We start from the raw sequence: 24,676 nt of genomic DNA on the forward strand, positions 1-24,676 counted from the left end.
TAATTGTCCTGCAGTGACTAACCTAGAGAGGTTGAAAGCAATGCAGCCAGTTAGCTGAGCTAGCCATGCATGTTCAAGTCCCTCTTCAGGCATATTGTCTTTACCAGTTTTGGCTAAATTCAAACATCCAATTGAGGTTTGGGATTTTTACTTCAGCACTGAATGTATTTTGTTTTTAGTCCAGTCAGATTTGAACAGTTGAGCTGTCTTAACTTGAATATGCACACTGCCTCCTGAGCCATAACAAGAGTTCAACTCAAATATGTGAATCTCTAAAAACATTCAATAAAAAGCTGCAGCAGTAGATGCAAAGTTGAGTTAATAAGTAAAAAAAAAAAAGATCAAAGGCTCATATTAGCACCAATGAGTAATTAGCATCTGCCACTGTCCATCTACCAGCATAAAAAGTAATACCTTATCAAATACATCACTGTATTTTATTTGTTTAATAAGCTTAAGCATATAAAACACAGATGTTTATCATACAAAACAGCACAAATGGTTAATTCATAGCAGCTAGCCAGAATATACATGTGGTGACTTAACAGCACCTGCACATTGACCTCAGAGAAATGGGTCATTTATGCTCAGCACGTTCACACCTGTCCTGTACAACATTTATATATGAATAGATCCAGACTGATTATCATTCCCAGTACACGTGGCATAGATATCCCCTTCTGCCTTACTGATACACCTCTGCAGATTGTGAACTGCTGTAGACTTACTCAGTGTAGATAATGGTAAAAAAATTTTTAAAAAAGCGTAACTTTGGTGGTTTCACAGATAAAACATTTCCTTGTCTTAGACCAACTTTAATCAAAAAGATCAGCAGACTGGAGGTAGCAACTCTGCTCAGCACTGAAACCTAGTTTAATTGGCCTTTTCTAAACTTGCACCTGTTCAACTTAGGAGCAAATAAATTAAACCTAAGATAATAAATAAGGCTCAAACGAATTGAGGAAGTTCAGCTGAGTAAGTTAAGGGTGTAACATTAAATCAAAAGCACAAAGGGAGTTCAAGAAAGCAGAACAACACCCAAAGTCATTATGTTTTACTGACGGCAGACAAGCTCACAACAACAAGGTATGCCCAGACTGTGTGACTTTAGTTAGGAGACAGATGCCATTGGTGCACGATATGTGCTGCTGCAGTCCAACACAATCGAAACTGAGCAGAACTACAGGGGAGGAGCTTGCCACTGGGCATTTCAATTGTGTTACCTCTAACAAACCTAAATATTGTGTGATTAAGGATGGCAGTAGAATAGAAAATGGGAAGAAACTGCTTTTATATGGGTGTAAACTTAGTGACTGGATTTTTAATGTCACGGTTCCATAAAGTAAGCAACCAGCACAAAACGAGGAAAAAGTTGAGCAGCCCCTATTGTTTAAAGCTAATGAACAAAGCTGTAGAAACATCTGCTAATCACCAGAAAAAAAAGAGCTCAGATTGTGATTGTCTTATTTTACTTCTCAAATATAAATTGACTTACAAATGAAAACCTCAGAGTACATTTAGTTCATTTGAAAGTTAATCGAAGCCCTGTGCCGCTGAGGATCCAGGCTGCCATGGCTAAAGTCAGGGACGCTAACTGAAGCCTGAAAGAGGGCAGATCCATTGAGACTCTCCCCGCTGCTTGATTTATCGCAGCAGATACAGCTCAGCTCACAGAGTAAAAGAGAGGTATGACACAAAACTGTCACCACCACTACCCACCCTCACCCCCCAGTTTCCTAGTACCAGTTCAAACAGAGGGTAAATTAGTTGTGTAATGGTCAGGCCTGGTTTTCTGTGGTGTGTTTTGTGCAGAGGGGACCATAAACACTGACCTATGGACTGATTAGCCAGCTGAAGTTATGTCACCCTACCTACTAGTGGGAGTCATGGGTAGAGTCAGCCAGCGGCGGCTTCCTGCATACGTGATATTAACAATCTGGATGCAGTGGGGTAAACATCTTCTGACTGCAAGTCGGACCAGGTGGAGCTGCAGCGCCGTTCCTGAGATCGGGCTCAACACACGGAGGCGGGCTGTCCACACCCGGCCCGGGACGAGCTGACCCAAGTGTAAATGTGCCATAATTTGCATGACCAATTTCTCTTGAATCAGAATAAATCAGTCGTTGAATTTAGTCATGAGCTGATTGATCTTCAGCTTGCCGTAACATAATAAAAGCAGAAGCACATGCCTCAGCTGGACACGGTAAAGCAGCTGACTTTGTTAGACCCTTGTTCCTACTCTGTTTGCTCTGAGAGCTCCTGCTTTTCAACACATCCTCCTCCAGACCCACTCTTTCTGCCCTCATCCCTCGCTACATGTGTCCAGTGTGTTGTCACCAACATGGAGCTCATGTTGCATATCCTTTAGGTGCTGTTGCATCCCTGCCGATACAGTCCCAAAAAAACCTGCATGTGCAAGCACTGAATATTTCTTACCCGCCCTGTATTCTTTCCTAATTAAGAGGTTATATTTAATAATACATTTAATAAACAATTAACATTTGTGGTCGAGTGTGTGCTAGCTTTAAAAAGGAAAGAATTCCTTTTAAAGGACAACATATAAAGCCACCTTCAAAGGCCACTTACACCAACAGAGCTTTATTCAGATGACAGGAAATTACCCATGTAACCACATTTAGCTACATGTTATGTTATCTGTCGCTTTTTAGTTTATTGTTGAATTAAACAGCATAAAATGCAGATCGTGATAAAACTGATGTTACATGTGATACTAAAGCAAATAGTGATTGATGAAAGATTTGATATAAAAGCAGCTGCATTTAAGACTGAACTATTTTAATTTATTCAATTTAGTTAAATCGACTAGCATAAAACATTTGAGGGGAAGCAGCTCTTTGTGATAGAAAACAGTTTTCTTTAGGAGCGCTAATGTAAATATTCTGAATATTTTCCTGTAAAACAAGCTGTAGTCATACTTAAAACAAGCATCGCCAGGTGAAACGTTTCCCACACAAAGATGGGACAGGATGGCATGTTTTTGAACATTTTGCCAATAAGCATCTGGAACTTGATGCACACGCTTTTGGCTCTCTCAGCAAACCACAGAGCAGTACCAATAACACAGAAGCACCATGTGAATAATCCGTCCATTGCACCAGCGCACAACTGTATATTTTTGCTTGCAGGATTGGACTGAGAACAACTCATCAGTCTACCTACATTAAGCCCCTTCTGTTCTGTGTCGGTCCATTGTTTCATTGTCCAGCGTGTGTTCGAATAAACCAATGGTAAAAGTTCTTACCCGTCTGCCTGTCTTCCTTCCTCCCCGCGTGTGGATCCTCGCCTCACCTCCGCTCACCTCGCCCACACGCCGTGACAGAATGGACCGACCCGTTAAAGGATCCAGCGGGGAGATTCTCCCGTGGGAGTACCTGCTCCGGTGGCTAACCCCAAGCCACCAACCGGCTTCTCCAGCTCCAGCTCCGCCACGGACGGCGGCGCCGACCTGTAACCTCGGCCGTCCTCTCCACCCTTCCAGCGCCTGATGGAGGATCGCATCGAGAGGCGCACTCGGATCACTCCAGTTACATGGGCACCCGTCTGGCTGTGTGCTCCCCCGGGGTTGGTCCACGGAGTGGGGAGACACGCCGGGCTCCACCGCAGTCCTGTGTTCCGGGACGAAGCTGTGAGCTCGCCGCTGCCCCTGCTCGGTGCAGCAGCTTGGACACGCCCCCAGTCAGACCAGCAGTTCTGTCTCCGACCCAATAGGCGCCTCCGTCATCTACAGGGGGAGGAGCGTTGGCCGCAGCCCAGCTGGCCAAACTTGTCAGTCTCATCAACTTCCAGGAATCCCGCCTGGACGCTCTATCCTCCTCATCTCAGGGCAGAGGAGCGAGCCCGGGGTTCACCCAGCGGAGCTCGCCGGTCTCCGGGCTGAGCTGGCCCAGCTCCATCGGACGCTCAGCCTCAAAGAGCTTCAGCTGGATGGTCTGTCCGCCCTCCTCTCACAGTTCCCAGCACAACCTGCTCTGTCGCAGCCTGCTCCAGCGGTGGCACTGGTGGACGCCCCGCATCCAGTTCCAGCGGTGGTCTCGGAGGTTGCACCGCATCTGGTCCAGCCTGTCCAGGCAGCCCCTCCCGAAGCAGCTCTGCCTCCGGCCCAGAAGCTGACGGTACCGGTGCGGAAGCAGGCAGTCCTGGCCCAGAAGCAGAAGGTTCCGGTCCAGAGGCCGGCGGTCCAGTAGTCGAAGGACCAGAAGTCGACGCCCCCGGACCAGAAGCCGACACCCCCGGACCAGAAGCAGACGGTTCCTGTTCCGGTCCAGAGGTCGACGGTCCAGAAGTCGAAGGACCAGAAGCAGACGCCCCCGGACAAGAAGCAGACGGTTACGGTCCAGAGGCCGGCGGTCCAGAGGTCGACGGTCCAGAAGTCAAAGGACCAGAAGTCGAAGGACCAGAAGTCGACGCTCCTGGACCAGAAGCCGACGCCCCCGGACCAGAAGTCGATGGTGGTCGATGCCCTGTCCTGTTGTCGACGCCTCTTCGTGTTCTGAAGTCGATGCCTCTTCGTGTTCTGAAGTCGACGCCTCCTCGTGTTCTGAAGTCGACGCCTCCTCGTGTTCTGAAGTCGACGCCTCCTCGTGTTCTGAGGTCGACGCCTCCTCGTGTTCTGAGATCGACGCCTCCTCGTGTTCTTAGGTCGACGCCTCTTCCAGTCCAAGGGTCAACGCCTCTTCCAGTCCAAGGGTCGACGCCTCTTCCAGTCCAAGGGTCGACGCCTCCTCTGAAGTTGACGCCCATCTGAAGTTGACGCCTCCTCTGAAGTCGACGCCTCATCTACTCCAGAGGTCGACGCCTCATCCACTCCAGAGGTCGACGCTCTCTCCACTCCAGAGGTCGACGCTCTCTCCACTCCAGAGGTCGACGCTCTCTCCACTCCAGAGGTCAACGCTCTCTCCACTCCAGAGGTCGACGCTCTCTCCACTCCAGAGGTCGACGCTCTCTCCACTCCAGAGGTCGACACTCCCTCTGGTCCGACGTCTCCAGTCCCGTGGTCGACGCCGTCTCTGGTTCCAGTGATGGTTCCGTAGGTCGCACCGTATCTGGTCCAGCCCTTCCGCGAGGCTCCGATCCAGCCCGTCCAAGAGACTTTGTCCCCGGTCCAGCCTGCAGAGACTTTGTCCCCGGTCCAGCCTGCAGAGACTTTGTCCCCGGTCCAGCCTGCAGAGACTTTGTCCCCGGTCCAGCCTGCAGAGACTTTGTCACCGGCCCAGCCTGCAGAGACTTTGTCACCGGCCCAGCCTGCAGAGACTTTGTCACCGGCCCAGCCTGCAGAGCTCCTCTACCGTAGACGCAGGCCCCCAAGAGCCCGTCGTCGCCGCCTTCTCTGCCACAGACGCAGGCCCCCAAGAACCCGTCGCCTCCTCCTCTGCCGCAGACGCAGGCCTCCAAGGGCCCGTCGCCTCCTCCTCTGCCGCAGACGCAGGCCTCCAAGGGCCCGTCGCCTCCTCCTCTGCCGCAGACGCAGGCCTCCAAGGGCCCGTCGCCTCCTCCTCTGCCCCAGGCGCAGGCCTCCAAGAGCCCGTCGTCTCCTCCTCCTCCGCCCCAGGTGCAGGCCCCCGGACTCTGCTGGTCCCTGCCTCCTCTCCATTGGTCCCTCGGTTCCTCTTGGCCCTCCCTCCGGGTCCCCCTCCTCCTGCCCTGCTCTTGGTTCTTGTGGGCGTCTGGGATCCGCCCTTTGAGGGGGGTACTGACACACCCTGTTCTCTCTGTTTTGGTTCAGCCTTGTGTCTCGTTAATTGCTCCCACCTGCCTCTCATTTCCTAATCACCTTAGCTTCCTGCCCTCGTGTATTTAAGCCCCTTCTGTTCTGCGTCTTGTGTCGGTCCATTGTTTCATTGTCCAGCGTGTGTTCGAATAAACCAATGTTAAAAGTTCTTACCTATCTGCCTGTCTTCCTCCCCACGTGTGGATCCTTGCCTCAACTCCGCTCATCTCGCCCACACGCCGTGACAATTAGTACCTACTCTGTGTGGCTCGACTCAACACGGTTTAGGTGGTTTTCCAGTTCAAATGAGCAACGGCTCTAGAGGGTAAGCTAGTCATAAGGGGGACCTGTACCCAAGACAAAAGTAGTGTGAGGTAACCTGTATGTGACACAAATGGCAGATATGGTGGTAATGTTGAACATTCTGTTTAGTCATCTTTGGTATGTTCTTACTGTGTTTAATTTCTAATTCCATTTTTGGTTCTTTTTAAAACACAGGAAAGGTTTTTCTTTACCTTGCTGATGTACGTTTCGTTTGCCGACTGCAAAACATCCTCAGAGCTGACGCTGATGGTGGCGTCACTTCCTACTCCGTTTATCCGCGGGCAGCAGAGGACGTTGTCACCCTCTGCTGCCCGATCTCCCCTCTCCGATGATGCAATCCCATGCGCGATCCAATGTGTAAACTCCATCGTCTCTGTTCATAGTCCCACATCCACGTCTCCTTATCTCTATAGCTCTGAGGATGTTTTGCAGTCGGCAAACGAAACGTCCGTCAGAAAGGTAAAGAAAAACCTTTCCTGTGTTTTAAAAAGAACCAAAAATGGAATTCTGTTTAGTCGCTGGGTTTTGTCAGACTCTGAACCCGAAAAGGGCTGTGAGTAGCAAGACAACAGATGGAAAACTCTGGAGCAACCATCGACTCCACTTACAGTACCACTCATTTTTGGCAGACTTGTAACAACACTGAAGTTGGTTGTGAAAAAATGACAACCACAAACCCGTTACGAATGAAAATGGCTTGAAACCACACTGAGACGAGTCGAGCTGCACTGAGTGGGTACTAATGGGATTGAAGAACATGTCTCCTGGCTCTGGTTCCTCATTGGAAATGGTGGTGGTAGGACTGGGGAGATCAAAGTTCTCCACTCTATTAGTACTTTAGTATTGCAGCTATCCGCCCTGACTGCATGTTTCTAATAGTTTATAGTCACAAAACAATTAGCAGTCTTCATATTGTTTTTGGTCAAGAGGAACTGCTGAAGATGGAATGGAAAAAAGTAGGGCTGCACAATATATCGAAAAATTATCTTCATCGCGATAACAGGACGTGCAATAGGCCCATCGCAAAACACTGCAAAAACAGCAATAAATGTTTGGTTCAAACATTTCCATCCGTGTCATACATCAGCTTTTTGTAAACCAGCTCTGTTTTTTACGCGGAAGTATTATTTGACCAATCAAATGTAGTCCTTCTGATATGAGGCCAATCAGATGGTTCCATTCACGTAATACGCCCGCTCCCTACATAGATCCTTTAGGAAAGCAACTCCCGAACAGAGTTAGCGGTGCCGTTCCCTTGTTCGTCGTGCTGGCTCAGATCAACAAACACACTTTGTGCTGAGGTTTCTGGATTCAGCGATGCTTTCAAACGTGAACGTGACTCCGCTCGGTGTCATTAATCATTTTTACCGGACTGACACCGACATGTGCCGGTGAACCAACCCACATTCATGTCGCTAGTGTTAGCCCCAGGCCCCGGTTAGCTTTCAAAGGCTACAGCACTCTCCTCCCAGTCCCACCCTGCTAAAGAGGCCTGGAAAAGTTCCCCCACACATCAAAGTGATTTTTCATTTATGAGCTTTTATAACCTTGTTAATCAGGATAGTCGATTTGCTGCTGCACATAAACTGTCAGTCAGAAGCTCTGCTAGCCGGTTATCTTAAGAGGAGCTAGATCAATTTGTTAGCTTGTTATCAGAATCATAGTTGCAGTTTCATCATCTGAGCTGCTTTTTAAGATCTAGGTAAACTTGTTCAATTTGGGGTTAAAAACAAACGTTTTCACATATTTTCCATGTAGTTTTTTGCCAGTTCCTCTTCTGAAAGGTAGACGATTGTTTTTCTCTTTCCCTCAGAAAATCTTAATATTCTCCTAGTTTAGCCCAGCACAGTTCACTTCCCAATTACAGCAACAGCCTTATACCATAACCACATAAGTGGAGAAAATGCTCAGTAGCAATGAGAGAATTTGCTGTTGCGTTTAAGGGATGTTAACTATTATTTAACATTTAAAGTAATTTTCAGATTTTTTGATTAATTCAAAAACCCTGGTAAGGGATGTTTTTCTGTATTTGGAGCATCAGAAAAAGTTTTATGGTGGAGGTGATGTTTTAAAGTCACTGAGAAACTGTATACATGCAGTTTGTTGTTTTGCTGATAATACAGTAGCAGGTGCAGCTGCATATTTTTTCAATAAAAATTTTATGTTGTAATGGAATTCATGCATTTGTTTTTGTTTGCTTTGAGCCCAGAGCAGACATCACACACCAGAAGACATCAACACTGCATACTTTAGTATTTGTTCATTTATCGTGAGTAATATCGATATCGCAATATTAAGCACTGTTATCGAATATCGCAGGTTTTCCTAATATCGTGCAGCCCTAGAAAAAAAGTTACACCCTCCATTATTATGTTATTAAGTAGATGAAATAAAACTAAACTGTTAAACTGTTAACTATTTGACAAAGAAAAAAAATTGACATGAAAGATACAAAAACAACTCCTCCTTGAACCGTCACCTTATCGTGGTGGAGGAGTTTGAGTGCCCTAATGATCCTAGGAGCTATGTTGTCTGGGGCACTTAGTGCCCCTGGTAGGGTCTCCCATGACAAATTGGTCTTAGGTGAAGGGTGAGACAAAGAACGGTTCGAAGGATCTTTCATGGCGGTTAAAACGAAGAGTCGGAGTACCCGGCCCGGAGGGTTACCGGGGTCCCACCCTGGAGCCAGGCCTGGGGTTGGGGCCCGTGAGCGAGCGCCTGGTGGCCGGGCTTTCGCCCATGGGGCCCGGCCGGGCCCAGCCCGAACCGGATACATGGGCTCGTCCAACTGTGGACCCACCACCCGCAGGAGGAACATGAAGGGTCCGGTGCAATGCGAATCGGGTGGCAGACCAAGGCGGGAGCCTTGGCGGTCCAATCCCCGGACAAGAAAACTAGTTTTTGGGACATGGAACTAGGGCTGCAACAACGAATCGATAAATTCGATGAAAATCGATTACTAAAAGCGTTGGCAACGAATTGCGTCATCGATTCGTTGTGTCGCACAACTCTTCCAAACTTCGAAAACGCACTCTGAGCTTTTCGGTCAGGAGATCCTTTGATCTGCTCAAAAGTAACTGAGGAGGTGAAAAGGTAAGAATCCAGGTGTGGCAAGGTGGATAAACGAGGGCCCGGGCGGGATTCGATCCCCAGACTCCCGAGTGAGAGTCATACGCTCTAACTAGTCAGCCAAAGGGACATCCCCTTGGCCAAGTAGCCAGGGCGCATGATCAATCGGGACATTGTGACAGCACACTCACACTGCCACACAGGCAACAGATTTTCTGGAGAATTAAGAGGAGATGCAGGAAGATGAGAGACAGACAGGACAGGAAATAGTTCAATAAAAACAAGAAAACAAAACAAAGTGTTGAAAAGTAAAATGTAGGTAGATTTATCTCCACTACACGTTTTTACCTATAAAACAATAAGTTATACACATGTAATATTTATACAGCTGATACAATTCAGATCACCTTCAAAACTCAGTCACACACCCAGGGCCGTTTCAAGACATTTTGGGGGCCAAGGCAAAATGCCCCCCCCCCCCCCCCCCCCCCCCCCCCAACTGGGCTCCCCAGAAGCCTCTGTATAATCCATACCCTCTCCAGGAGTATTAGTTATACAGTGTTTATAAAAGCCCCTCAGACATTACTGACATGTTCTAATATTATCAGATGAAAAACTAAATTATCACACATGCTGTCTCATCTGCTTCTTTTCTAAACTTGCAAAAAGTAACAAAACCATTTGAAAGCCACTATTTGTGGATTCTCTGAAAGTTTCCATGGAGTGTGTGACAACTTCTTTTTTCATTGATCCTATCGTCTAATCTCACAGCTGAAACAAGCATCCTTGATAATCTGTGCACAGGAAGCTTACCGATGCTGTAGTAAAACAAAAGGTATAATAATTTATTATTAATAAAACCTTGTTGCAGCACTAAAGCAGAAAAATTAGATTTTGCATTAAATATGCAAAATATTTACATATGAATTGTTTTAGAGCCCTTTAATTGGCAGAATCTGATATTAATTTAGTTCTTACAAAAAATGGGTCCCAACATGGTTTGTGTGGCGTTGCCATAGTGTGACGTCATAGGCACAGATCCCCTGTCCTCTTGTTTGGAAATGGAAATATGATCACCCTACATCAAACAAACTGTCCACCAGGGCTTTTGCGCTGCACAGAGACGCTTCGCTGCCTATGACTTTGAACGTCAGTTGAGAGTCAGTCTCATGCAGACTGACCAATGAAGAGAGGTCCTCAGGTTAAGACCCTCTCCTCATTGGTCAGTCCACACGAGGTGGGTCAAAGGTTACTCTGCGCGGGTTACGTGTTGTCAGGCATTCAAGTATTGAGTATATTTACTGCATATTACAGTAAAATATTCTGTATGTGACCACATTATGGTGATCCTCGGGTCGTGATGATGGAGCCCTTGAATATTGTTGCCCAGGGTACAACAAAGTGTTAATCTGGCCCTGGTTCCGCCGTCACATTCCCGCAGAAACTGGTTGATCACACCGGGGCCAGACCACTAGCATGTGGTTTTACAACCACAATGTCCTCAGAAGCAAAAACGCTTTTAAAAGGGAGGGAGGAGTCCTAACAGTTGCTGCAGGCGTGTTGTGTGAGAGTGCAGTTATATACTGGTTAATATATTTTTGGGTTCAGTTGCTTTCATGTGGCCTAATGTGAGTCTATTTGGGATCATTGGAATGATCAGCAGCATTTCTTGATGTGACTTTATGGCAGTTGCCCAGGGCATCATCGCAAGGAGGATGGCATACTTTTGTTTTATTTGGTATTTTTTCAGTCATTTTTGGAAATAGTGATCAATTTTGATTAATTCACAGCCTATGTTTAATTACATTTAAAATAAATGTCAACAGATGAGATCAAACAAAACAGATGAGAACTGCCCTTAAGCTGTTTAACTTGGACCAAGCATTTTAGGTCACAGATAGATGTAGCTTAGGGTCTCTGTCTATACACCTTATAAGACAATTTAGGTGATGGCATGTTGTTTTTCTGCTATTGAACTGTTTTCTAATAATGTTGTGTTAAATAAAGTGAAGGAAGGAGAGAAATAACGTTTCCCTAGCAGTTTTTAAAAATTTCCTCATGTAATCCGATTAATCGATTAATCGTGTCGAGACCCCATCCGATTCATCGATTATCCAAATAATCGTTTGTTGCAGCCCTACATGGAACGTCACCTCGCTGGCGGGGAAGGAGCCGGAGCTTGTGGCAGAGGTTGAGCGGTACCGGCTAGATATAGTCGGACTCACCTCGACACATTGCATTGGCTCTGGAACCCGAGACCTGGAGAGGGGTTGGACACTCTACTTTGCCGGAGTTGCTCCGGGTGAGAGGCGGAGGGCTGGGGTTGGCTTTTTGTTAGCCCCGAGACTCTCTGCCTGTGTGGTGGGGTTTACCCCGGGGGACAAGAGGGTAGCTTCCTTGCACCTTCGGGTCGGGGAACGGGTCCTGACTGTTGTTTGTGCTTATGGGCCAAATATCAGTTCAGAGTACCCACCCTTTTTGGAGTCCCTGGGACGAGTGCTAGATAGTGCTCCATCAGGGGACTCCATTGTCCTGCTGGGGGACTTCAATGCTCACGTGGGCAATGACAGCTTGACCTGGAGGGGTGTGATTGGGAGGAACGGCCCACCTAATCTGAACTCGAGCGGTGTTTTGTTATTGGACTTCTGTGCAAGCCGCAGTTTGGCCATAACGAACACCATGTTCGAACATAAGGATGCCCACCGGTACACTTGGTACCAGGGCAGCCTAGGTCACAGGTCGATGATAGATTTTGTAGTCGTATCATCTGACCTGCGGCCGTATGTTTTGGACACCCGAGTGAAGAGAGGGGCGGAGCTGTCAACTGATCACCACCTGGTGGTGAGTTGGATCAGATGGCAAGGGAACATGCCGCGTAGACCTGGCAGACCCAAACGCATAGTGAGGGTCTGCTGGGAACGCCTGGCAGAAGAACCTGTCAAGACGGTCTTCAACTCCCACCTCCGGCAGAGCTTTGACCACGTCCCGAGAGCAGTGGGGGACATTGAGTCCGAGTGGGCCTTGTTCCACTCTGCGATTGTCGAGGCGGCTGTTGCTAGCTGTGGTCATAAGGTGGCCGGTGCCAGTCGTGGTGGCAACCCCCGTACCCGCTGGTGGACAGCAGAGGTTCGGGGAGCCGTCAGGCTGAAGAAGGAGGCCTAAAGGGCGTGGCTGGTCTGTGGGTCTCTGGAGGCAGCAGACAGGTACCGGATAGCCAAGCGGGGTGCAGCAGTGGCAGTTGCCGAGGCAAAATCTCGGGCGTGGGAGGAGTTTGGTGAGGCCATGGAGAAAGACTATCGATCGGCTCCAAAGAGGTTCTGGCAAACTGTCCGGCGCCTCAGGAGAGGAAGGCTGCAACTCGCTCACACTGTTTACAGTGGGGATGGGGAGCTGCTGACGTCAACTGAGGCTATAGTCGGACGGTGGAAGGAATACTTTGAGGAGCTCCTCAATCCCACCAATGCGCATTCCGAGGAGGAACCAGAGCTGGGAGGCCTGGGGATGGACTGTCCGATCTCGGGGGCAGAAGTTGCTGAGGTAGTCAAACAACTACACAGCGGCGGAGCCCCGGGGCGGATGAGGTTCGTCCTGGGTATCTCAAGGCTATGGATGTTGTAGGGCTGTCATGGTTGACACGTCTCTACAACATTGCATGGTCATCGGGGGCAGTTCCTAGGGAGTGGCAGACCGGGGTGGTGGTCCCCATCTTTAAGAAGGGTGACCTGAGGGTGTGTTCCAACTATAGGGGGATCACACTCCTCAGCCTCCCTGGAAAGGTCTACTCCAAGGTACTGGAGAGGAGGGTCCGATCGATAGTTGAATCTCAGATAGAGGCGGAGCAATGTGGTTTTCGTCCTGGCCGTGGAACTGTGGACCAGCTCTATACCCTTGCAAGGGTGATGGAGGGGGCATGGGAGTTTGCCCAACCAATCCACATGTGCTTTGTGGATTTGGAGAAGGCTTATGACCGGGTCCCCAGGGGCACCATGTGGGGGACGCTCCAGGAGTATGGGGTGGGTGGCTTTCTGTTAAGGGCCATTCAGTCCCTTTACCAGAGGAGCGTGAGTTTGGTCCGCATAGCCGGTAGTAAGTCGGACCTGTTCCCAGTGAGGGTTGGACTCCGCCAGGGCTGCCCTTTGTCACCGGTTCTGTTCATCACTTTTATGGACAGAATTTCTAGACGCAGCCGTGGTGTGGAGTGTGTCGAGTTTGGTGGCAGGAGAATCTCGTCTCTGCTTTTTGCGGATGATGTGGTCCTCCTAGCTTCATCCAGCTCTGACCTTCAGCTCTTGCTGGGTAGGTTCGCAGCCGAATGTGAAGCGGCTGGGATGAGGATCAGCACCTCCAAATCTGAGACCATGGTTCTCGACCGGAAAAGGGTGGCTTGCCACCTCCGGGTCGGGGGAGAGGTCCTACCTCAAGTGGAGGAGTTTAAGTATCTCGGGGTCTTGTTCACGAGTGAGGGTAGGAGGGATCGGGAGATCGACAGGCGGATTGGTTCGGCGTCTGCAGTGATGCGGACGCTGAGCCGATCTGTCGTGGGGAAGAGGGAGCTGAGCCAGAAAGCCAGGCTCTCGATTTACCGGTCGATCTACGTCCCAATCCTCACCTATGGTCATGAGCTTTGGGTAATGACCGAAAGAACAAGATCGCGGATACAAGCGGCCGAAATGAGTTTCCTCCATAGGGTGGCCGGGCTCAGCCTTAGAGATAGGGTGAGGAGCTCGGACATTCGGGAGGGACTCGGAGTAGAACCGCTGCTCCTCCGGATCGAAAGGAGCCAGTTGAGGTGGTTTGGGCATCTGGTCAGGATGCCTCCTGGACGCCTCCCCGGGGAGGTGTTTCGGGCATGTCCTGGCGGCAGAAGGCCCCCGGGGCGACCCAGGACACTTTGGAGAGTTTACATCTCCAATCTGGTCCGGGAACGCCTTGGGGTCCTGCCGGAGGAGCTGGTGGACAAGGCCGGGGAGAGGATGGCCTGGAGCTCCCTAGTTGGGATGCTGCCCCCGCGACCCGGACCCGGATAAGCGGAGGAAGACGACGACGACGACGATACAAAAACAAACACCTGGCTGAGTGGTACTGATGAGTTTTGCTGTCTGTTTTGATGTTAAACCATTTTAAACACAATGGCAATAAATGAACTAAACCATGGTAATCGTTTTTATTAATGACCGACCACCCACTTGTTTCAAATATATCTTTCAATCTGAGACTTTAAATTAACATCTATGAATAGAATTGGACAGGAAAACCCTAAAAGCTTTTATATAGTTTTTTCTAAAAACAAATGCAGCGCAGGAATCAGTTTGCTGAAGCAAAAGGACAGTCTCGATTGGAACCTCCGCAGCCCCGGCCAGTATGGTGAATGGCCAATCACAGCACTCTATCAGTTTGGTTTGCGTCTTCTTCAACAATGTATGGCGAATGGCCCTGTTCACTAACATCCGTAGTGATCCAATGACAGTGCTCTATTGGTTTGGGATGTTACTAAAAAAACAAAGACGGTGACGGCTCATTTGAAATTATATTGGCATCAACTTTGGACTATTTTGACTTGGGCTTTTCTTTGAGTCAAGAGCAGATAGAGGTACTTTAATTTATTTAGAAAAAGGATGTATTTGCATTTTCTTTGACAGAGCATGGCAGACTGCCTAATTGGCTGACTGACATCCATAGCAGTGAGTACGTCACATTGTCATCCAATAACATGTGGAAACAGTTTGAAAGATAACCGTAGATCCCAACCCACGACTGAGAGCCATCTCAGTCTCGTGGAAAGACTAAATATTCACATATAAAGGATGGCTTGCCAGGCTAGTCAATGCTAGGTGCAGTGCAGATGGACCAAATAGCTAGCCTGGCAAGCAACACTCCATTGACGGCTCTCGGTCACGGGGCGGGTTCTACCGTTGTCTTTCAAACGATCTCTGCATGCTACTGGACAATGAACAACGTGACATACTCACCACAATGGATGTCGGTAAACGAGGTACTCCGCTGTTGAAGAAGGCCAAATTACAACCTTTTTTCTAAAAATAGAACTTAAATACATGTATCTGCTCCTGATTCTAATAAAGCCCAAGTTCAAATAGTCCAAAAGTGATGTAAAAGACGTTTCAAATGAGCTGTCGCCATCTTGTTCCGCTCACCTGAGGAAGAGAGCCCTGATCAGTTCACAAAGCAGACAGAGCGCTGTGATTGGCCAATCATTGTGGACCAATCACAGTTAACCTACTTCCTAGAACCTACTTCCGCACCATTGGGACCTGGAAGAACAAAAAAATGAATGCAAGTCAATGGGGCTAAAATGCTATTTCCTAATTTTGCTAGTTTTGTGCCATGGATTTCACATATGTCTGTGAACTTCAAAGACACATTTTGATACCAAGAACGCGCTTATTTTCAAACAGGGCGAAAATAAGTCCAGGACTACAAATGCGCTTCACGAAAGTGACATCATCACACCAGACACGGAGAAAACTGAGGGAAAAGGGCTGTAACCTCAGCAAACTTCCCACAGGAGGAAAGAACCACCATAAATCTGGTCATTTGGTAAGTAGCAGCTGCGTTAGGGGAGAGGAGATTATGTGATGACGTCACATATGCGACGTGCCGATTTCTAGTTTGTAGTCATGCTAATTACGAACTTTTACAAGCTAATAAAAGTACTTGACTGGCATGGTCAAAACACCCATCATTAATTTTCATTTAAATTGCAGTACAACATGTGTGATCCAGGGCGTAAGGCAAAGCAGATTAGAAAATAGTGTTTTTAGCCCCATTGACTTGCATTCATTTTTTTCATTCTTCCGGAGACCTATGGTGCGGAAGTAGACTTAGGCTCCCTATTGACCCTTTGCATGTGACGTCAGGCCGCTCATGTGACCGCCCCCTTCGCCATGATGGACAGCAAAAAGATCGTTTGCACCCGTTGAAACTCCAGTGAAGCTAGTCAAAACAAGCCAGTTTGTAGCATTTTATCGCTTTTATTTAGTTGATTTGACAGTAAAATGGTTTTAGCTTGCTGCGTGGTTGGCTGCACTAACAGACAAGGATGTCAACTCAACTCGTTTTGTTTTTTTAATAACTTTGATGGAGACCGAGGATGGAGATGAACTGCAGCGATCAATCAAGTGGACTAGCAGCCCTCAGATTTGCAACGAACATGTTTTTACCAGGTAAGATAAACATTCATTTATTTCACGAGGAAGACAGGGACAGGGATAAATGTGATGTGTTTATACTAGTTATTGATAATCCTGATGGATGGGTATTTCACCACTGAGGATGTGCGCTGCCCACTGTAGTGTAAGGTGAGATAATTATTAACAATATTAAAGGTCCGATGTATGATTACATGCGTTAAAATTAGGTTATTTATTTATATGAGCATCACCGTTCAGAGATCTTCTCATTCCGGTGTGAGAGCAGCAGCTGAACCTGGTAACACCACCAACAACAGAAACTGGTAGGGATCCGGACTTTTTAAAAATCAGCTTTGGTGTAAAGTGAAACGCTGTTTATTACATAATGTTATAAATCCAGCGGGGTGAATTTAGGCAAAGTCAGCAACATGTTTACATCGATGAACAGCTGCAGAGAGAACGTAAGCTAACGCTGGGAAGCTAGTTAACATACCGCTCTCTATGAGCCCCCGCTAGATGTGCTACTTCTGATAACTGAACTGGGCATGAACTAGTTGAAGGAATGCTGGAGTTTTGTTTTTGTTTTGATCGCAAAAACAATTTCAGGCTCTACTTTTCCCCTTGGTTAGTACTCGTGTCGCTCACTGTTTACATGCTTTTGCCGTCCAGCATGGTGGACCAACGTGACGTCGTGCAAAGGGTCAATACAGAGCTGTGAATGGCCAGCCAAAATGCTGCTAGGGGCTGTGGAGGTTCCAATGGAGCATTCCTAGACCAAACTTTGCAAAGCAAGAATTTGGTCTAGTTCACTAGACTACCAATTAGCTACATGTTGTCCAAAACTACAGGTTCCAGTAATCTATTAAAGGCAACATGGAAAATCTTTACATTTTAATGTGCATAAGGGCTGGTTTTCTATGTGGATAAGGAAAAATAACCTCTAAGGTAAAATGGCTGTTTAGGAAGGGGTGGGTCTCTTTTGGAGAATGAGTGGCGCTTCCTGTCCACTTCCTGCTGTGTCTGTACAGAGCAAAGGTATTATGTTTTCATGTGAAAGACAAGTCTGAAGCATGATGTGAACTAATATTTCCAAGCTTTTATATGCTGTCGAATACCACCCCTTTGCGTGTTTAGGGAGTGTTCCAGGTGAAGCAGCTCCTCTGGTTCTGACTAAAAGCTGGGGTGTACTTTTGCTCTGTGGGGACCAAGCCTGCAAGAGAATTGAGGGTCTGCGCTACAAGAACTCAGCAGCACAAGGGTGTGGTGGCTCAGAGAAAGGAATTTTCTCGGGTCAGACCAATGTTATATTAGTTATCAGGAACAGGCGAGGGCAGACTTTGACCACTGAGTGGCCAAAATGAAGATATTTCGATTATTTAACTGTCCAGGAAATTCCTGTTGAGGGAGGAAAACCCGATACAACCAATCACACGCTCACCATTCAAGCAGGTTTTAAATCAGAAACCGAAAATAAAGTTATATGTGGTTTTTTAACGAGAAAACATTGGCCCCGTTTCTTTGATCAAAGAACTCAACATGATTAAATTACGCAATGAAGAAGAAACTATAAGGAATACCGAGGTGGTCTATGTCTACACTAGGACACTGCTGAGGAGAACAAACAGGTGTGTCCACAGATTACAAGGCCCTTTTCGGGTTTTTGGTCGATAACACTCCGAAAATCAACAGGAAACTTTTACCAGAGTAACAGGTTTCAACTCGCTGAGTTACTGGTATTTCGGCTCATTAAGCAGCGCGGCTTTATACTTTCCCATAAGTCCACAGACGGTAGTTAATAACTCAGTAAACTCTTCGGTTACGCAAAAATTACAGAATAAAATATGTGATTTTACCTCTGTCAAAAGACTGCTCTCGTTTAATCGACGAGCTCCGTGTTTTTGTCCGAGTTTTGTCCTCCAAGCCTCTGAGCTAATCGAGTGACTAGAGGAGCAGTCAAGACCCTCCCATCGTGGTGCTTTTAATGAGACTCGGAAAGTTGACAATCGACCTTTGATTTTAAACGAAGTCAAGAAAAATAATAATGATGATTTAATTTATTGTTTCTTAAAGTGTGAAAATTTTATCAAATTTGGAGAAATTTAGATTTTTAGGGTGACAATATGTGCAATACCACGCAGCAGAAGAAGAACAAAAAGAAGACGAAGAAAAGATAGAGACATTTTATAGTGCCTTTCAAGATCAAAACAAGGTGCTTCACAAGCACAATAAAAAATAAATTATTCTTTAAAAACTAACTATGAAAACAAAATAAAATTTGAACAAAAGATCACAGAATTTTTTTTATTTAAACTAAACAAAGACAACAAGTGAGGCCCAAAATATACATAAATTAACACTATGAAAAGTAGTTATTGAGGAAGAAGAGGATGAATAGAAGTTCACACAAAAGCCAGCTTTAACAGATGAGTTTACAGCTGCTTTATATAGGAGACCACGTCTGAGTCCATTGATCTCAGGTTCAGGGGCAGAGAGTCCCAGAGTTTGGAGGCCAAAACAGGAAAGGATCTGTCTCCTTTGATTTTTAGCCTGGTGCACTGCACAACCAGTAGGCTTTATTCACTGGATCTCAGAGACTTGCTGAGGCAGTGAAGATTATTAGTGTATGCTGGCACTTGTCCACAAGGCCCTGAAAACCAAAACCAGGATCTTCAAATGAACCCCGTATTTAGCCGGCAGCATGGACCTAATTTTCACTTTAGAAGTGGGGGTGGGGGTATCTTTACAGTATGCTAAAATGGGAAACAGGCTTCAACACAAACGGTTGTTTTCCGCTTGGTCCTAGAGCTCAACCAGTGTCAATTTAATGTAGCGTAATATTGTTTTTGGATGGTAAAAAGTGCAGGGGTCAAAACTTGACTTTGTAAAAGGGGGGGGGGGCATGTCCCCCTTGTCCCCCCCCCCCCCCCCCCCCCCCCAATTACGTCCATGGCCGGCAGCCAGTGAAGCTGGAAGACAACCAGGGTGACGTGGGTGTTTTTGAAGGACTTGATCAGAAGCCAAACAAAAGCATTCTACTCCTTTATTTTTCTTTGAAGAAGCCCTACTAATGTTAAATGATCCAAGATTCAATTTATATAGTCACTGATATAATTGTCAGTTTATTTCAGTCCTTGAACCTAACACGTTTCATAAAAAAGTTATGAATATAGTAAATATCTTCCTGTCAAAAATTCTAAGCTAAAAAGCTGTAAAATATCCATAATTAGTCCAAATAGATTTTGTAACATGTTCTTAACTTTGCCTGCTCAAAATGTCCCACTGTACCTGAACGCACCACAACGTCTTGGGCCTTTTGGATTTACGCACTTACACGCTATTGGCTGAAATTGTTCAACATTTTTTTGATTCCGCCCCTTTACGGTTAAAGCGTAATGACATAATTCACATTGCAGGTTTAAAATGGGAAGTTTTAATGTTATTCTCTTATAAAACAATTATTATTTTGTTGACATTTTATGCTCTGAAAACTAATATTTACTTTAACGCGAATGTAGTTGTTTTTATTCTTCTTTTGTGAGGAAATGGACTTTGACCTAAGCGTTCCTCCCACCAAGCAACAGGAAATCACACAACAGGGATTTGAGCTTTTTAACATGCCATTCTCTCTGTGGGGTCATAAGTTTAGTTCCCTCCGGTGCCGGAGCGCTCTTTTGAAACTGAAACACAGCAGCAGCCTTGGGGTATGATACTTACCATGGACGTAATTTTCACTTTAGAAGTGTGTGTGTGGGGGTTGGTGGGGGGGTGGGGTGGGGGGTGGGGGGAAAGAAATCTTTACAGTATGCTCTAATGGGAAACAGGCTTCAACACAAACGGTTGCTTTCCGCTTGGTCCTAGTGCTCAACCAGTGTCAATTTAATATTGCGTAATAGATGGTAAAAAGTGCAGGGGTCAAGCCTTGACTTTGGAAAAAGAAGGGGGGACATGCCCCCCCCCCCCCCACACACACACACACACACAATAATGTCCATGATACTTACAGTAGGCTACAGTCATCATTCAGCCACAGTTATCATAAGCATTCATAAATCTAGACTGACTCTTTTTAAATCAGGAGGTGCTGTGGCAACAATATTTAAAACAAAAACTTACAGTTAATTATGATCAATGACTGAGATGACAGGCTTCTCTGACCAATATGCTGAATCTGTGACATTTCTGTATCCTGGATTTTACCAGAGATCTGGACAAGTAATACCGTAGTAAGCAATATCCATAGTAATACACAGATAGTTACACACAGCATCTTCACATCTCAGTGCTGTTAAGGCCTTAATGTTATTTCTGTTGTGTATCTTAAAGTATATTTTAAAGTGGGGCTTAAGACAAGTGTTTAAAATAGAATCAAGTACGTTTGGTTATGAAAGGCAAAATTCTTTCAGCCCTTTGTTTACATGCATCCCTTTCTGGCTCCTGGTGAGGTCGTTCTTGAGATAAGAAATGTTTGGAAACAAAAATCTAGGGCAGAGATAGTTTTTCTCCAAAGTGCAGACTTATGTCAAAAGTATTCAGAGTTCTAATAAAGTCATCTGTTTTATTTAAATGTTTTTAATTATCATTCAAGTAAGTTTGCATAGTAAATTGTATTATGCGCAGAACATGCATGAAATATACAGATTTAATTCAAATATGAGCTACTGTAAATCCTCTAATATTAGCCTGTATTTAATTAACTGCTGGGTATCATATTTTGGCTGGTGTCGGAGTCGGCGGAGGTGAATAATGGCCAGTTTTTTATTGTGGCCGGGTGGAATGTGGTAACAAGCAAGTACGGGGGGCGGTTGTGTGTTCCGTCTCACTTTTGATTTGCCAGTGATAGACCACGAGGGTAACTTTAACCGTGCGGAGACGAAGAGGAGGCGAAAATTTGATATCAAGTTCAAAGAGAACGTGCTGATTATGCTGCAGAACACTCTGGGGAGCAGTAGCAGGGGTTGTATGAACTAGTCACTAGTCGACTTCACTGCTCTATAGTGACTTTTTATGCCTGTCATCGACTAGTCGCTGTCACGTGATAATGACCGGCAAGATGCAGTTCACGGAAAAGACAGCAGCCTGCTGTCAGCAGGTGACAAGCTCCTGCGCGTCGGGAGGCAACGCGCTGTGCCAGAGCGTCAGTACTGACACCCGCCGTAAAACTGACATTTAACCAAATTGTGACGTTTACCCTCTTGCAATTTAACATTCCCCTCACCCCCATCCTAACCTCATATTAACCAGCTTGCGCATGCAAAGCTCTGATTGTTGACGCGCTCGAGACATCTGCGTCCTGAGCACGGCCACAGTAACATTATCAAATCAGGTGTCGCCACCTCAAAAACTAATTTAACACGCGATCGTTCATGTCGGCTCATTTCTTTTTATGTTTTCTGTCTTTTATTCTTTTATTTGTGCCTGATGCGTTTCGCTGCTGTGGATCAGGGGCATCACCTTTTTTTGTCCTCGGTGACGCACCTAACTGATGTGGCCGGCAAGCACTCCGCTGTTTTTGCGGTCGGTAGATCTTTTACAACTGCAGTTCAAAGGTAACTCATAAGGTGAATATATATGAAGGCAGGTAGCAGTTTTTCTTTAGGATTGAGAGGAGATACAGGAAGATAATAAACAGGCAGGACAGAAAAATAGTCAAATAAAAACAAGTTAGTTTTTGTACCTGGTGGTTGCAACAAACAAACACCATTGAAGGTAATCAGAAGTGAGGAACAGAAAATGAAATAATTATTTTAATGTTTAGAGCAGCAGGAACTCTGAGAGGCTGCAGGCGCAACAGTGAGTTTGCGGCCGCTGCGCAGGGGGAGGGGGGAGAGGGCTGAAGCAGAAACTACCGTTGTTAAAAGAAATGTGTTTAACTTTGAAAATGTGGGCGCAATTTTAATTGTCAAAAACTCCAGTGAACCATTAGTTCATTTTGCTCAAATAGAAATTGAGGCCTGCCTCTAATTCTGGTCCTCCTTCCAATAAAGGCCTGGAGCTTGATAAGCTTGAGTCAAATACAGGCCCGGGCCTGTATTAGAGGATTTACGGTATTTTATGTCAAGTGCATCGTTGTTGTACTTGCCTGGAGCAGAAATTGAAATTCAAATACAAATTCAAGTATGTACACAGCCTAAAGATAAAAAAAAACATACTTGTGTTGCATCAGCAAAATTTTCCGCTCACTTTTTCTTTGTGCAGCTTCCTAGAACTGCCAGGCAGTGCAGAGGTGCCATTCACAGGACTGGAGAAGGTTTGGAGAAGCACTTCACATTTTATCTGGTAAAAACACACTTCCTCAGGAGATTATGAGCACCTGTGAAGTATGTGCAAACAGTAATTATAAAATTACAGCATTCTCCTGACGTCCATGTGGAAAAGAAACATTGCAACATGCACAGTTAAAAAAACACCATAGTGAGGCAGAGAAAATTTTGTTTTGAACTATCTTTTTGGATTTGACATTTATAAAACCATGAGCACACTGGTCTTGCTGTTGTGTGTTGTGAATGGTCAACTCTGGATGTCACATGGTTTATATTCAATGGGAGAAATTGAAGGAATGAAGTCAGAGAGGATGCCAGAAACTTCCATTGTGCCACGACATGTTGTCTGCTGTCGGGAAGAGGAGGATGCCAAAAACATTTCCCTGGAATTTTCCCTGAAAGGACAATAAGATCATATTACAGTTGATGCAGCATTGCCCAACTTTATCAAATCAACAACACATGTGGAAAAACATTGCATGTCTTGAATAGATTACAGTTCTGGCCAATGATTAAACCTCTACTCTTGAATTAATTATGAAAAACCCTAATTTAAAAAAAAAGTCTGATATTGTTAAAATTAGACTTGGTAGTATAGCTAAATGTGTGTCACAAACAAATTAAAAGTTAAACTGTTACTCAAATGAGGTAATAAAAGCATTTCTTTCTATACATGAACTCCTTAGGAAACAATGCGTAGGTGTTACATAATACATATAAAAATAATGTTTTTTTTTCTCATGACACTTCAGTATAAGAATAAAAGTTTTATAAAACTCTAAATCTTTGCACTTCCTCCCGGCACTGGCCTTCTGCAGATCAGTGAACTCGGAGAATGAGAGAACAAGCTTGGGGCTTCTGTGATCCACCCAAAGTTCACCAATGAGAGTTCAACTCAGACATCCCATAACAAAGTTGGAACTAGAGGACACAGTGACCCTTAGTGGTGTTTTGTATGAAACACAGTTGGCTCGCAGACATCTTAGGAGAGAGATGCTTAGATCTACTTGAAAAAAAGGTTTAGGATGTTATCAATCTAATATGATAAAAATTTGTAATGTCTAATTTGCATTATGTATTGCAATGGGTATTCATACAGTCACTATAAATAGCACCTTTTAAAATCCATAATATTCCTCTAAAGTGGACTTTTTTCAAAAACACCTTTAAGGAATGATAAGGAGATAAGAATCGATGCAACAAAACAAGAGAGAGAAAAAAAACATAATCAGCTTAATCAATAAGCTCACTTAAATTGAAAAGCTAATTGAATGGGCCTAATAGAACAACTACTCAATTTTCTTTACCTTTACTGTGTAGGCATTTCGATGTACTGTCCAACAAATTAAATAATAAATAAATTCGACCAATAATAGCAACAACAACAACAATCCCATTTTTTAGTTTTTTTTCTAGACAACAACAATCAATATGGACTGGTGACCTGTCCAGGATGTCCCCTTGTCTCTTACAGGTGACTGAAGGATGGTATGAGCTCCCCGTGACCCTATCCAGCAATAAACAGTTCAGAAAAAAATGAATTGATGAAAAAATAAAATAATCAAAACACAAGCCAAGCTAACTTCATTTGTATAGCTTACATCAGTGCAGTGAAGCAAGACTGGAGTAAAATGCTCCATCTTTTTTTGTCCCAGTGAGCAGACATGCAACCACATTCTGCACAAACTGAAGATGACAGAGGAGAGAGACTAGGAAACACCAAAATACAAATTGCAGTAATCAAATCTCTATGTAGTAAAGTGTAAATTACCATTTCAGAATTTTGTTTTGACAGCAAGTTATTTACCTTGGAGATCCATCTCAGTTGATCATAACTATACTCATCGCACTGATTTCCCTTTCCAAGATAAGATCCCTGTACAATACAACACCGAGGGATGCCACATTAGATTTTAAATAAAGGGCAAGCAGACCAAGGTCAACTGCACAGTTCCCATACAAAGCACTAGGACCAAAAATAACAACCTTTTGTCATTAAAAAGAAGGAAGTTTGAGAACATCCATTGTCCAACCTCACCAAGAAATTACGAGAGGGAATTTAAAGAGTGATGGTGGCTTCTCTTTAATGGGATGTAAACCTTTGTATCATCTGATTAGCAGTGAAAATTACACTTCTGGTTGAAAAT

General features: G+C 45.4%; 1 protein-coding gene across 1 annotated transcript in view; it reads right to left on the bottom strand.

Annotated features, from left to right (window-relative positions):
* LOC107390932 (rho-related GTP-binding protein RhoC) overlaps window positions 1-18,247 on the bottom strand; it is a 40,718-nt gene extending 22,471 nt beyond the window's left edge. The window contains exon 1 of the mRNA XM_015967944.3: window positions 18,123-18,247. The gene's annotated coding sequence lies outside the window, so the exon portion shown is untranslated. The remainder of the gene's footprint in view (window positions 1-18,122) is intronic.
* Window positions 18,248-24,676: the final 6,429 nt, after the last annotated feature.

This window comes from Nothobranchius furzeri, chromosome 15, assembly GCF_043380555.1.
Source record: "Nothobranchius furzeri strain GRZ-AD chromosome 15, NfurGRZ-RIMD1, whole genome shotgun sequence".
Taxonomy (NCBI): domain Eukaryota; kingdom Metazoa; phylum Chordata; class Actinopteri; order Cyprinodontiformes; family Nothobranchiidae; genus Nothobranchius; species Nothobranchius furzeri.